The sequence below is a fragment of the Larus michahellis genome, chromosome 3, assembly GCF_964199755.1.
Source record: "Larus michahellis chromosome 3, bLarMic1.1, whole genome shotgun sequence".
NCBI lineage: Eukaryota > Metazoa > Chordata > Aves > Charadriiformes > Laridae > Larus > Larus michahellis.
In genome coordinates this window covers 80073733-80086554 of record NC_133898.1, presented here as the reverse complement: position 1 = coordinate 80086554, position 12822 = coordinate 80073733, and the positions used below count along the sequence as shown (strand labels likewise).

The 12822-nt window shown below is 42.3% G+C and overlaps 1 protein-coding gene across 6 annotated transcripts in view; it reads right to left on the bottom strand.

The window, feature by feature from the left end:
- FYN (FYN proto-oncogene, Src family tyrosine kinase) overlaps window positions 1-12822 on the bottom strand; it is a 139757-nt gene that overhangs the window by 111578 nt on the left and 15357 nt on the right. For 2 of the 6 annotated variants that reach the window (XM_074580925.1, XM_074580929.1), the window contains exon 2: window positions 1017-1162. The exons of the other annotated variants lie outside the window; for them this stretch is intronic. The gene's annotated coding sequence lies outside the window, so the exon portion shown is untranslated. The remainder of the gene's footprint in view (window positions 1-1016; window positions 1163-12822) is intronic. 6 annotated transcript variants of the gene reach the window in all.

Sequence of the window (12822 nt, the reverse complement as noted above, 5' to 3'; positions counted from 1 at the left end):
ATCCACCTCTCTGGGCAACCTGTTCCAGTGTCTCACCACCCACACAGTAAAGAATTTCTTCCTAAATAGCTATAGCTAATCTAAATCTACTCTCCTTCAGTTTAAAACTGTTACCCCTCGTGCTATCGCTACACTCCCTAATCAAGAGTGTAATCCCCATCTTTCCTGTAGGCCCCCTTTAGGTACTGGAAGGCTGCTATAAGGTCTCCCTGGAGCCTTCTCTTCTCCGGGCTGAACAAACCCAACTCTCTCAGCCTGTCCTCATAGCAGAGGTGCTCCAGCTCTCTGATCATCTTTGTGGTCCTCCTCTGGACTTGCTCCAACAGGGCCATGTCCTTCTTACGTTGGGACCTCCAGAGCTGGACACAGTACTCCAGGTGGGGTCTCACAAGAGTGGAGTAGAGGGGCAGAATCACCTCCCTTGACCTGCTAGCCATGCTGCTTTTGAGGAAGCCCAGGATGTGGTTGGCTTTCTGGGCTGCAAGCACACATTGCTGTATCATGTTGAGCTTCTCATCCACCAACACCCCCAAGTCCTTCTCCTCAGGGCTGCTCTTAATCCATTCTCTGCCCAGCCTGTATTTGTGCTTGGGGATGTAGGACCATTTCTCCTCCGTACTCTGTTATACACAGAACAGCACCTAGCTTTGCTGTATTGCTGATAATGGTGTTAGAAGGGCTATTAAACATCACACGTAAGGTTTTATTACAGTCTAATTACAAAGGAGGTAAGAGAAGACTCATTGTCTCCTCCTTGTCTCCTGTGGTATTAAAAATCTTTCCCAAAGCACCATGATCTGGTTAAGTCAGAGACTAACTCTTTATTGTGACCCAGGTATGACCCAGGTATAGCAACTCTGGCTTTTGTTTAATATGGAGGAGAAAAAAAAAAAAAAAAAGGCTGTATGATAGTACCATCAGAAAAGGAAGAAATAGCCCAAACTGAATTCTGACACGCAAATTTAAAATCCCAAATCTAAAAGAAAAAAAACATAGCAGTTTATGTTTGGGGGTACCTGTAGCTTCCCAACACGTTGTTCTTCATTGCTTAGGAAACCTTTGCAACTGTAGACCTTTTGTACTGAAGTTGTATGCACTGAGTTCAGGCTGAGTTTTCCAAGGAGCTGCAGCCAAAACAACCCGGTCACTTCCAAGAATGTAGCTGGGTGAAAAAAAAGGAACCTTTTATTCGCAGAACACAGGGCATTGAAACTTGTCCCAATGCAAACGCTTTTCACTCCCCAACTTGTGAGTACTTGAACTTGGAATCCCGAGGCAGCTCTTCCGCAGTGTTTTATCTGTGGGTTCGTATAAGTCAAATGAAATAAAAACATCATCCTGACCACTGTTTTGCAAACCCTTCCTATTTAAAATTAGGTATGAGGTAATGGGTGGCCAGTCTGCTAAATCAAGGAACAAAATTAAGACTTCTCAGTCATTTGATAAGCACAAGTTTCAACAGCACTTTCTGGTTCAAAAAGATGGTGTTGGGATGTGCAATACTTTCATCTCAGAGATGTAACCAAGTTCAACTAAAGCCTATCGAGGACTCTTACCAGATGAAGTCTAAAGAGATATTTACTTGAAGGAAGCGAGAGATATATTTAAACTTCTGTCATAGTCCATGTGATTTTCTTGAGACGCTTCTGTTTCTACCTGTCAAGGACATGAAGCCTATGTATAAAATATACTGTGTTCTACAGCATCTTCCCTTCCATTCAAAAAGGCTGATTCCCATTTTAATACAAAGCAGAATTAAACTGCGATCTCAGCTTAGCATTAATGGGGACAGCAAATATAGCATCCTAAGATAGAATGCCTATAACATACATAGCTTATCTGTACAGAGCAAGCTGGCAGAGCGGTTACGTCTTTAGCAGACCAGACTCAATATAAAAAGGATTTACTTGCATGCAAGAACATTTGCAGTCTCTATGCAGTTTTACTTTGAATAGATTTAACCTTTAACTAGTTCAACCATGTTAATCCTTGAGCTCCAGACTCCTGGAAAAGTATTTATCATTTTTCATTTAAAACTAAAAATGACATTTGCAGCAACAAAAGGTGGAATTTCAAAGAACTGTATGCAAATTTTAAAACGTCACTATCTAAATAAATATGAAAACCTCCCAACTTTCTCAAAAAAGTAAGATTCATAGCAAAGCTACACTTTTCTCATTGATATCAGAATGAGTTTTAAGCTTTAAAAGCCAGAATTTGGTGCAGCTTTTTCTTAGATAGGAAAGCCCATCATTTTTGAAGTGTTCCAATTGCAAAGGCTAAATTGCAGCAGTAATAATGAAATACTCCAGTCAGAAGGAGCTCTAGATTGAAAATTTAAATGAGAAACCAACTCAGTGCAGTTACTGATAATGCAAGTTAATTAAGAGCATTTTTGAACATTTGTCCTATTTCTTCACTGTGATTTCCAGGTTCGCTAAAGAGTTTCCTATTGTGCTGCACACCACGCTCTAGGGTATGGCAATAGCTGCCCTTTATCCAATTCCTTTATTTGATACTTTGAATTTTAAAGTTTATCTTGAGATAAAGGCATAGAAACACAGATTAAAGGAAAGTGTGTTTTACTGCCATTATGCTTGCTTTCCTAACAGAGATGGACAGATGGGTTTTTCTATGGCTAAATCCATCTCCCATTCCCTGACACTATTCACTGGCCCTCTGCTGCAGACCACAGCCTTCCAAAAAAAAAAAAACCCACCTACCAAAATGCAAAAACCACTCCCTCCAGATGTTAATCCAAGAAAGGGAAAAACCATGAAGCAACTGAGAACAAACATGAGAGCCCTAAACCTGTACATCTCCCACTCCAAGCTAGTTAAAAATACACAGAAGTGTTTTGACATATTACCATGTGTGCATTTCACAAAGACGGCACATACAGACCAGCAGGCAGAGAGGTTGCCGTCTTTTCATATCCCGAGTAACTCCTATGTAAATCGCCATGGCACCTGGCCCGCAGTTCTGGTTCAGAGAAGTATAACTTGCTCTTCACCTTGATGTAACTTCGTCCCTCTCACAGAGGGAGACTCACACCACAGCTCCACCATCGCTGTGGCTGGCAAAATCTCCTTGGAAGCCAAAGCCTCCTCTGCTTCAGACAGACGCGAGAGATGACTCTGCCTTCTGCAACAGGGTCTGATTCTTCAAGAATAGCTCACGCGTTGGTTTGTGAAACTGAATCTTGAAGCGTGTCTCCTATCAGCTTAATCAGATCCTCCCCACAATAAGCTGCAGCTCCAGTAAGTCCAGGTCCTCTCCCATTCCCTGGAGTGCTGCAGGAGAAAGGAGGCTGTCTCCTGCTCCCCACGTTGAGAATCCCTATCCCTCTCCAGCAGGCAGTACTCCACTTCCCTGTCACTACGTCTCTCCAACAACTTGTCTTGAAAAAACACCACAACAGCTTGAGCGAGTCTCATCTAACTAATGGGCCCGAACTCAGATACTCCTTCACTGCCCGAATCTCTTCCCTCACGCTTTAACAAAGCGTCTTTCTCTTTCTTTTTTATTTGTTTTTTTAATTTTACTGTCCCAGACAGACCTCAGAAAAACCCCCTGTGCAGCAACTTTTGCTCCCCGTACCACATTCAATTTGCATCTCCCATGTAAAAATTCTCATCTTTTCTCCCACCAGTTGAAACTTCGGCTGCCAACTATCAGAGCCCTCTTAAATTAAGCATATTTGTCAATGTGCTTGCAAGTATTCATAAGTTGCTGAACAGATTTACAACTTGAACAAGACATTAACCTCCCTCCTGCTTCCTTCTCCCCAGTTCAGTCCCTCTCCAAGGGCTTCTATCCTCCTTCTGCCTGCAGCCACCTCTCTGCCTCTTTTTCTGAGCCGTTGTGACCTCAGTTTGGTTCAGCCTTTCTGTATCTCAGCATCTTCACCTCTGTCTCACCAGCCTCATGCTCAGACTGGGACAACGGAAAAACCATTACCCCACTCTTTAAGGAAAACCCGAGTGGAAAAAAAAAAAATAATTTCTGCACTGCCACATCTTAAGCAGGCACATTCTGAAATATCAAAATGCATATTAACACATTTAATTATAACACAACCGAGCTTACGGCACCTCCAGTGGTTTTGTTAGAAACTTTTTGACCTCTTGGCTTCAATCCACTCTCATCCATATTACAAAGTACTGTGGGTTTTACACTCGTTCCAAGGGTACGGTTTTTGATTTAGCTTCAACAATTTTGCCTTCTGCAGACTCTTTCCTGTCCTGGCTGTATATATTCTGCCTCCACCACCTCCTCCCTAGAACCTTTCCTCAACCTTTATTAAAAAAAACCACCCATATTCTCTTCCTCACCTCACCCACGCTCCAACAGACACCCGCTCAAACTCCCAGGCTTGCTTGCGATCTGCCTTCTGCACGCTCTGCTTAAGAGCGCTTCTAGGCAGCTCTGCTCCCCCAAGCTCCCTGTAACACACACTGACGAGGGAAAAAACCCAACAAGCCCACCCACCTGGGCACTGCTGCTCTTTCGCCTTTACCGTATAAGCGCAGCATTCCACCAGAGTTATACTTCCCTTTGAAAAATGGGCAGGCTGCAGCTATGGTCTCCCAGACAGGATCCATCCACCCCAAGCAGGGAAACGGGTTTTATTTCCAAGCAAAGAAACAGCCTCCACTGAGGATGGGAGGAAAGCAGCACAGAAAAGGAAAAATTGCAAACGTACCATTTCTAGTAAGGTCTTTGTCAGTGGATCTTAATTTCTTCACTCCCTGCAAAGCCTACACTACCGATCTACTTAGATGTTATTTAGTTTGCAAGAAACAGCACCATCTTCCTCACAGCTGATTTCCTGACTTCAGCAGGCTCATAGAAGGGCTCACAATCCCTTTACTATCCACTCCATTAGCAAACATGAAGCTTTCCACTTACCACTTCAGCTTTGTGAGCTCTAAAGATCAGGAGATACACTACTAAAATGCAATTTGCTTGCAAGTAAGCACAGAAAGGATAAAGTGGAATGAAAAGGTGCAAGTACTGGTTATTTCAAGGCTGATGGCTGGTGCTGAGATCTCTCATTTTGTGGATAAATTCTACATTTTCTTCGAAGATTGAGCAGCACAAGCAACATCTCCCCAGGCTGTTCCACTAACACCACTTTTTCCCTGAACACAAAGTAAGTCAGCATGGTTTTCACACCAGTTCGCTCCCTGACCTCTCCAACAGAGCAGCGGTCAGATGCTCCAGTTAGCCTGGGTGGCAGCGATTTCTGGGAGTGGAAACAGAACATTGGTATCGTAGGCCAGTGGATTGGTGGGGGAGAAGGCAAGGAGAAGCATACACAGATAAATTGAAATCCCTTTTTTTAATCCTTCTGATCCTTAAAAGTGTTCAGAAAACTACAGATGTGGCATTTCCTTTTTGTAGGCTTCAGTGAAGTTTTGCAAGCGAGATTTTCATTGTACTGAGACACAACAAGATTGAGGTCTGGGCTTCATTGTGCTCCCCGGGTAGAATGAAAGCGGGTCTTAAAACAACGGATGGCAGATGACAGAAAATTTCTGTTACTAAAGCAGCAAAACCCTCAATACCATGGGCATCTATCATCTTTTCACAGTATTTTTGTGTCAGGGATGCTTTGGTCACACAATAGTACAATATGTACTACTGTAATCTTGCTTAAAAGCATCTTTCATGGATTCTAACGCAAGTGGACTAGAGATATATTTCATACATTTTTTTATTGAATAATTTTGCCTTCACATGCTGTTTTAACAGATGAGTGCCTCCAAAATGAATCACAAAATGAGAACATCTCCACAAACACACACTACTGTAGTGAACCAGCACAAAACCAGCACACTGACAGTCTTAAATAAAAACAAACAAAAAGACAGAATAAGACCAAAGGACCGTACGGTCCATTTGGGAAATTCTTCCTGCAGCTGGAGTGAGAACAGTTCCATGCAGCGCTAACCATCTGCACAAGCCAGAGGCAGAATTTTTTTCCCCCTCTCTCCAGACAGAAACAGAGAGGGAGATAGAATAGGAAATGGCAGACGGCAGATAATCTCTATTTTACACCGACAGACAAAATGACAATGGAAAAGACCACCGTCCTCTGGAGACTGCAGGAAACCAGTCACAGGATGTGCCCCTTCCAATTCAGTAAGTTAAGTGTATGCTCTGTCTACTTGTGTCCTGAAATACAAATGGATTTTTCTTAAAGTTACAACCACAAGCAACAACACATTTTGCAGACCCTCTTACTATTTGTACGTTAAAGAATATGAATACATTCTTAAATAAATATACATATATTTAAGTCTAGAAGCAATGATACAAAACCAATTTGATATACATACAGCACTTATCACCTGCTTTACTTTGTTCCACTAAGCCCAAAGAAGAAAACCTCTCACAGACACATCTGATCTGTTTTTTTTTCTGTTTAAAGAAGCAAAAACAAAATTGCAAATCCAAGTTCCATCAAAAGGCTTTCATGTAACCTTTTCTCAGAGCACAGTATAAATGTTTACCAACTTCTCTCAAAATGTCATCAACATCGTGTTGGGGACATGCAGTATGGGCACTGAATCAGCTTTTATTAATACAATAATGTTAATGGGCACAGGAAATGGTTGGGTTTTTTTTTTCTTTTCTTTAGACTTCTTGAAATGTTTAATCAAGTTTCCAAATACTTCTGACCAAGGGCTTTTTGGGATTTTTTTTTCTATTTTTTATTATAACTCATAAGCAGCTTATACAAGCACACCGAGGTTTATAGGAATCAAATGCTATTTTGTGGCTTTAAAAATATTTTTACTTCAAGTAAAAGTGTATCGCCAAACAAGATCTTCTCTCCCCTAATCTCCTCTAACAATCATCTCCCCTTTCCTTCTAAAAACCAAGTAGTAGTAACAAAAAAAAGGAAATAATATTTAATAAAATAACTTTTCATAACTCTTTCCAATAATTTGTCAAGCCCACCATGTTTAATTTAAAAAATTGTTATGGCACTGAGAAACCAAATTTTTCAGAAAACACAAAGAACTTAAGTTTTCCTTTTTATCCATATTTATAAACTTTTTCTGACTGCTATACTGCCAGCTGTTTTTTATGCCTTATGTGACAGCTGCCTTTATGCCTTATATTTCCTTTCACTCTGTCAGTACAAATGATGAAAAAAAATTCAGTTCTCATTTAACAAAGGCTTCATCTACAACCACCTCATTTAGCAAGTAAAAGTCGTATGTAGTTTTTTTCCTTTTGTGCCTTCTGTGCATCTTGTAATCTCGCTTAGCGGCACAAGTGCATTTCATAATGTCCTATCACCCCCATTGCAAGCACTCCAGAGTTTTAGGTATTTCCCTGAAGTCTCCTGCTGAGAGTCAGAAAAGGACAATGATGACTTGATGAGTTTATGCTTTGACATACAGGGGGGCCTTCAAACAGTTTTGAGAAGTGTTTTACCCACTAATTTTTAAACAGAAGATAGCCTAGGTTATAAAGTTAAGAGAAATTAACATTAGAGTATTAACTCTCAGATGAGATGAGGGAAGTGAGATCATAGCACTGGAGCTGTTCACAGAAATGCGTGAAAAGGGGTGGTGATGGTTAATTAAGATTGTGCTGGTAAGTGCCAAAAGTCAAGTTTTCAATTTCCCCAACACCTTTCAAGTATAATTAGGTTTAAAATAAAACAGAGTAACAGTGCTGACAGACACGGGGCCGCTTGTTTATGTTCTGACTCTGCTTTGTGTTACCTGTGAAGGACAGTAAGGTTTATTATATATCCATTAAAGAGCTGCTTCACATTCTTTAAACTGAGTTCTTAGCACAGTACAGACCAGACTCCTAAATATCAGTGTATTAAAAAAAAAAAAAGAAAAGAAAAGAAAAGCCACTTTGGTCACCCAAAACCACACGGTATGAGCCAGAGAGTTAGAAAAATAGAAGTTTGAGTTGTAAGATCCTGCAGGGTGGGAGGCTTCCTCGCAGTGTAAAACGCAATGTCTCTAACCCACTTGGGCGCCTCAGAAAGCCGACCTGTGGCTCAGACCTTCCCCTCCCCACCCCCCCAACGCGTGTACAACACCGTCCCACCCGCAGGAACGGAGAGACGAGGAGCCTGTGAACGCCTACAGTCCCAACAGCACCAAATTTCCATTCTGCACTGGGCCTCTCTGGTTTCTCGCTCGCACAAAGGCTGGTTTGTCATCCTCGCCACAAGCGCTGTGTGCAGCAGCGAATTAGCGCGGTTCACATGTGCTGACTTGCAACACCAGTTACCAGCGGGACCTCTCCGGTTATTGAGCGTGCTCCTTCGTACCCGAACAACGTAAAGCTTCGCTACTCGGCTTTTGCTCCCCCTTCTTGTCTCACTGCAGATTCATATGCAAAGATCAGTTAGACGCATTTGCATGACAAAAATGTTAAGGTTAGGAAGTGATGCACGAAAACGCTAGACTTTCCAGAGCTGTTACTGGTTGTGCCGCTCGCGCACGACTTGCCCTCCCTTAACCTGCCCCGGACTTCACTGTGATGCAGTTCTTTCTTAATTACATGATTACACTGAAAGTTTTGCATAAGAGCACAGTCTCCTTCAGTGCCTAAAACAGTTGGTGATTATTCAATGCAGTCATTTAATACTTTTTTTCTTTTTGACTTTCACTGTCATTTCACAGAATACTCTTCCCAGCCTGTTCTGAAAACACAGCCAGTTCACTCATGGGTCCCTGCACTGCTCAGCGCCTGAGTTTTTCCTCACAAAGCATGCATTTTTTTTTTTTACAGCATCCTAAGACACCAGGAGTATTATTGGCACTTTATGACAAAGAGAACATAAATTCAAAAGTGTTCTTTATTTAGGTGCCCAGTTTGAGACAACCGAGGCCTGACTATTCAGTACACTCACAGCAATGAGTCCATTGACTTCCTTTGCAGTTGCACGTACTGGACACTTTTCCAGTCACCCCACAGTCTATTAGCATGACTATGCAGCAAAATAAGTCACTTTTTGTAACGGTGTGTGCTTAAGTAGATTTTCTTTCCCAGATGCCTAGCAGATCCTTGCCTTTTCCTTCCTACAAACTTCCCCACCTCTTTCACATGGCATCTCCCAGCTCCTGTGACAGATGAAGCTGTGATTCAGCAGGAACCAGTCTCTCTTGTTACAGTCTCGGTCTGCTCCTGGGTGCACTGAAAGAAGCAAGGATCTTCTCAGCTGAAAAACCCATGATCGCAACACGCAACTAAAACCCAAACTGTATTGCGCATGCACACTAATGCTGCAAGTACTTATGCATCCTCGACTAAAGAAAAAAAAAATAAATCATGGAAACGTTCTTTGAAATGAGGCTATTTTAAGATTGTTAAAAGCAAACTAACCTTTCCCATCCCCTGAGAAATTTCATCACATGAGCGCCTGTGATTAATCAGCAAGGCTGATGCACAGTCTCTCCTTTTTAAGCTCCGGGAGAAACTGGAAACTTCATGCTGCTTCTATCTCTGTGCTAACCAGAATTGAGGTGGAAGACGGGGGCACACAACACTCCATCTATCAACAGATTTCATGGGTTATTGCTACCAGAAGAACGGAAGAATCCGAGCCCTCAAATCCTCGTTCAATTACCTCCAGATCAGACAAACCAGACTGAAATCTGCGATTTCTTCCTCAACCCGCTTGAAAGTCCTTTCCTTGCCATGACTTACGGAGAGCGGCTAGAGAAATCGGCCAAGTCAATTCAAAAGGGGAGAGAATGGGAAGGAAGTACAAGAGCAGCCTTGAAAGATGGAGGCTTTTACAAAGAGGCAAATTTTGCACAAAGTGACAGTCTATTTTACTATCTTAAGTAACGCAGGCAAGAATAACAGACAGGCTTTCAGGACCTATGCCCTTTCAGTCTTTTGTTTCTCCACGTACACTGAAGATAATAGAGATGCTCTGTACGAATAGTGACGTCAGTTGGATAGTAGATGATCTCCAACGACTGAAGTGTACAAGAGATGTTGGAGGTTCTCTTTCCTTGAACCTTCTAGGATTGGGTTAGGCTATTAGGGGTCAGTAATGACTACGTTCGCCATGCTGTAACTTGTACTGTAGGGCATGAATAATTTAAGATCCCTCCCTGTCCTAAGCTTCTACAATACACAACTTTGTGCCACTCTCCGACGCTGTTCTCAGAAAAGCAAGATTCACAAAACCTCACCTTGCACCCGCCTGCCCTTATTTCAACACGCCTGTGTGCTTTGTGGTTTAAGACCTAGCCTGAGTCAACGCAGATTTAAATACATACATGTTGTGGCAGTACTGGATACAGACACTGCAAAAAGCCAAGTGAGATACTTGGTAGAGATTATGGGCAGGCACTCCTCCCACTTAGCACCCATTACTGAACATGTACACGCTCTAACAGCAGCCAGAAAGCTCTGGGCACGTGTTTACAACTGAGCTGGCAATAAAAGACTATTCTTTGCCGTACCAGTACTTAGAAAAAGTAATTTCCCTTACGGAAGTAGTAGGTCATTAGTATAGAAGTATTGGCAATACTTTAGGAATGACACTTCTCCAAACACTTCACTCTCCTTTATGAGGAGTGTAGCAAGTCCCTCTCAAAAAGCAGCAGAGCTATTGCAACTGCAAGCTCCTAACTCTCTGAAGTAGCTGTGAAATGATCTGTTCTGGACACGTATTAGCAGCCCACACAAATATATAACACAGAGAAGATTATAAAAACAAATGACTATGAACAGGATTTTTTCCTTCTAGACGCTTTTGCGTAGCAGTTTAGGTGAAGATGACTGGGAAGAAAAGAAGGGGGTTGTGCTGGGTGTGAGTAGACACAGCTAAACCTTCTGGAGTTTAGGGTGCCCTCATCTCTGTGGTGAGGGTAGGTGTCCACAACGTAAGGAACTGCAGCTCAGTCAGCCTACAGCTGCCAGGATGCCTTTGCACTAAAATGTCAGCCCAGGTACTCTATTAAGAGCGGTGTGGAAAGACACCTACATCCCCCTTTACCCTTTTCACCAAGACCAGGGCCACCACTCCAGTTGGAGCAAGCAGCCTGCGATGGGCAGACACATCCCTTCCACTCTCTCATAGGCTCCTGTACTTAAGAAGAGAGTAAAACCAACACAAACCGTGCCTCAGCATAACCATAAAGGTCCAACTCAGAGCTCTGTACAGAAAAGCGCTACTTCATCGCCCCTATGAGGGCAGCAGCCTCTGGCAGAAAGGCGGGCCCCAGACTAGCAACACACTAAGGAAAAGAACCAAAAAAAAGGCACTGTCAAGTCTTGACTATATCCATTAGATATAGTAGGTGGATAAATCCCTTTCACTGTATCAGTTTAACAAAAGGAAATATCAAATTCAGCCAAGGCGGCACAATTTGTCCATCCCTTCTTAGTGAGAACTAACACAGGATACTTACCTACAAAACATAAAAGGGGTAAAAGATGGTTAAGCAAAACTGATAAATCATCCAATTTTTAACAGGAGCTCCCACAAACACCAAGTTTCTCACCCAAATAAAATTGCAGCAATAGGTTTCTTCCTCTCCCCTGACTCCTCCTTCCTTCCTGTTCTCTAGAGGATGCATTTATCTTGAAGAAGTCCAGTAAAAGCAGAAAAAGTGCAGAAAAAGTGCAGAAAAGAGTGGCATGTTGACTGGCACCTTCGCTGCTGTTGGAAACGCAGAACAAATATGAAGGGTCAGAGCCTGATACTCTCAGAGGAAAGGGCTGGCACTAGTCAAAACTGCTAGATTAAAATGCAGAGATAGAAACCTCAGCCTAGAAAACAGAATGAAAAGTTTTGTCTGCTCCCCTTTCTTCTCTCTTCAGCCCCAAATTTCTCTTACATCAAGTAGCCCCCATAAATTTTACTGAAATCAGACCAGCAAGACCTTAAAGAGACCAGGCAGACAGTTCCTGGAATGGAGAATGCAAGAGATAAAGTGAAGTTTCACTTTAAAGATGTTAAAAATCCCTACTCCTGGGAAGAAGAGACTGAAAATTTGTTTTACACATTCTGCATATTACCCACGTGAATTTAAATATAGTAAGGCATTATTTCTGGTTACACACAAGTCAACGTTTTTTCCGACAGACTTCAGGAGGAACATTACTCAGATGCAGATGCAGTCAACTCGTGCCACTAAAATGCCGCAACTGGCTGGTAGAGCGAGTCTGGGAGATTGCTGGGTATGCCTAGAAGGCAAATCAGCTATCAGGTTTTAAAATCCTCTATTAAGCATTGCCAGTTCAAGCAGCTTGGGTTACTTTCGCTCTATAAAAGCCTGAAAATAAGTCTACTGACAATGATTTTTCATTTAAAAAATGTATTTGTTTCTTCAGGTATTGAGAGGCTGCAGTTTTGAACTTCTGAGAAATAAGGGTCACTGAATTTAAAAACCAAGTTGTAATCACCGGGGCAACAAAACTTTGTTTTCTATCAATGCTATCAATGTTTCCTATCCTCCTGTTGCCCCTTCCTAGTTGCTTGGATCCTTGTGCCTTCCCTTTCATCTACTGTTTTCTGCCATCTCCCATGTCTCCTGATACCCTAAAGAGATTAGAGAAGAGCTACAGCTAGTCCAGCAAAACATACGTGCTGACTCGGTTTGGCAGCACACAGTTGTCTGCGATCTGTAGGCACCGAGTTTGACTGTCCCTCCAGGAGGGTTAAAAGCATAGTGTCTCCTCTGCATACCTGCCTCTCCTGAAAAAAAACCAGTCATGAAGATCATTCACAGCCGTCTTCAAATTTACTCCGAGAGATCAAAAGGCTCCAAGTTTGAGAGGGACAAGTGAACGAACTGCTTAAGGCTTATGCCTACA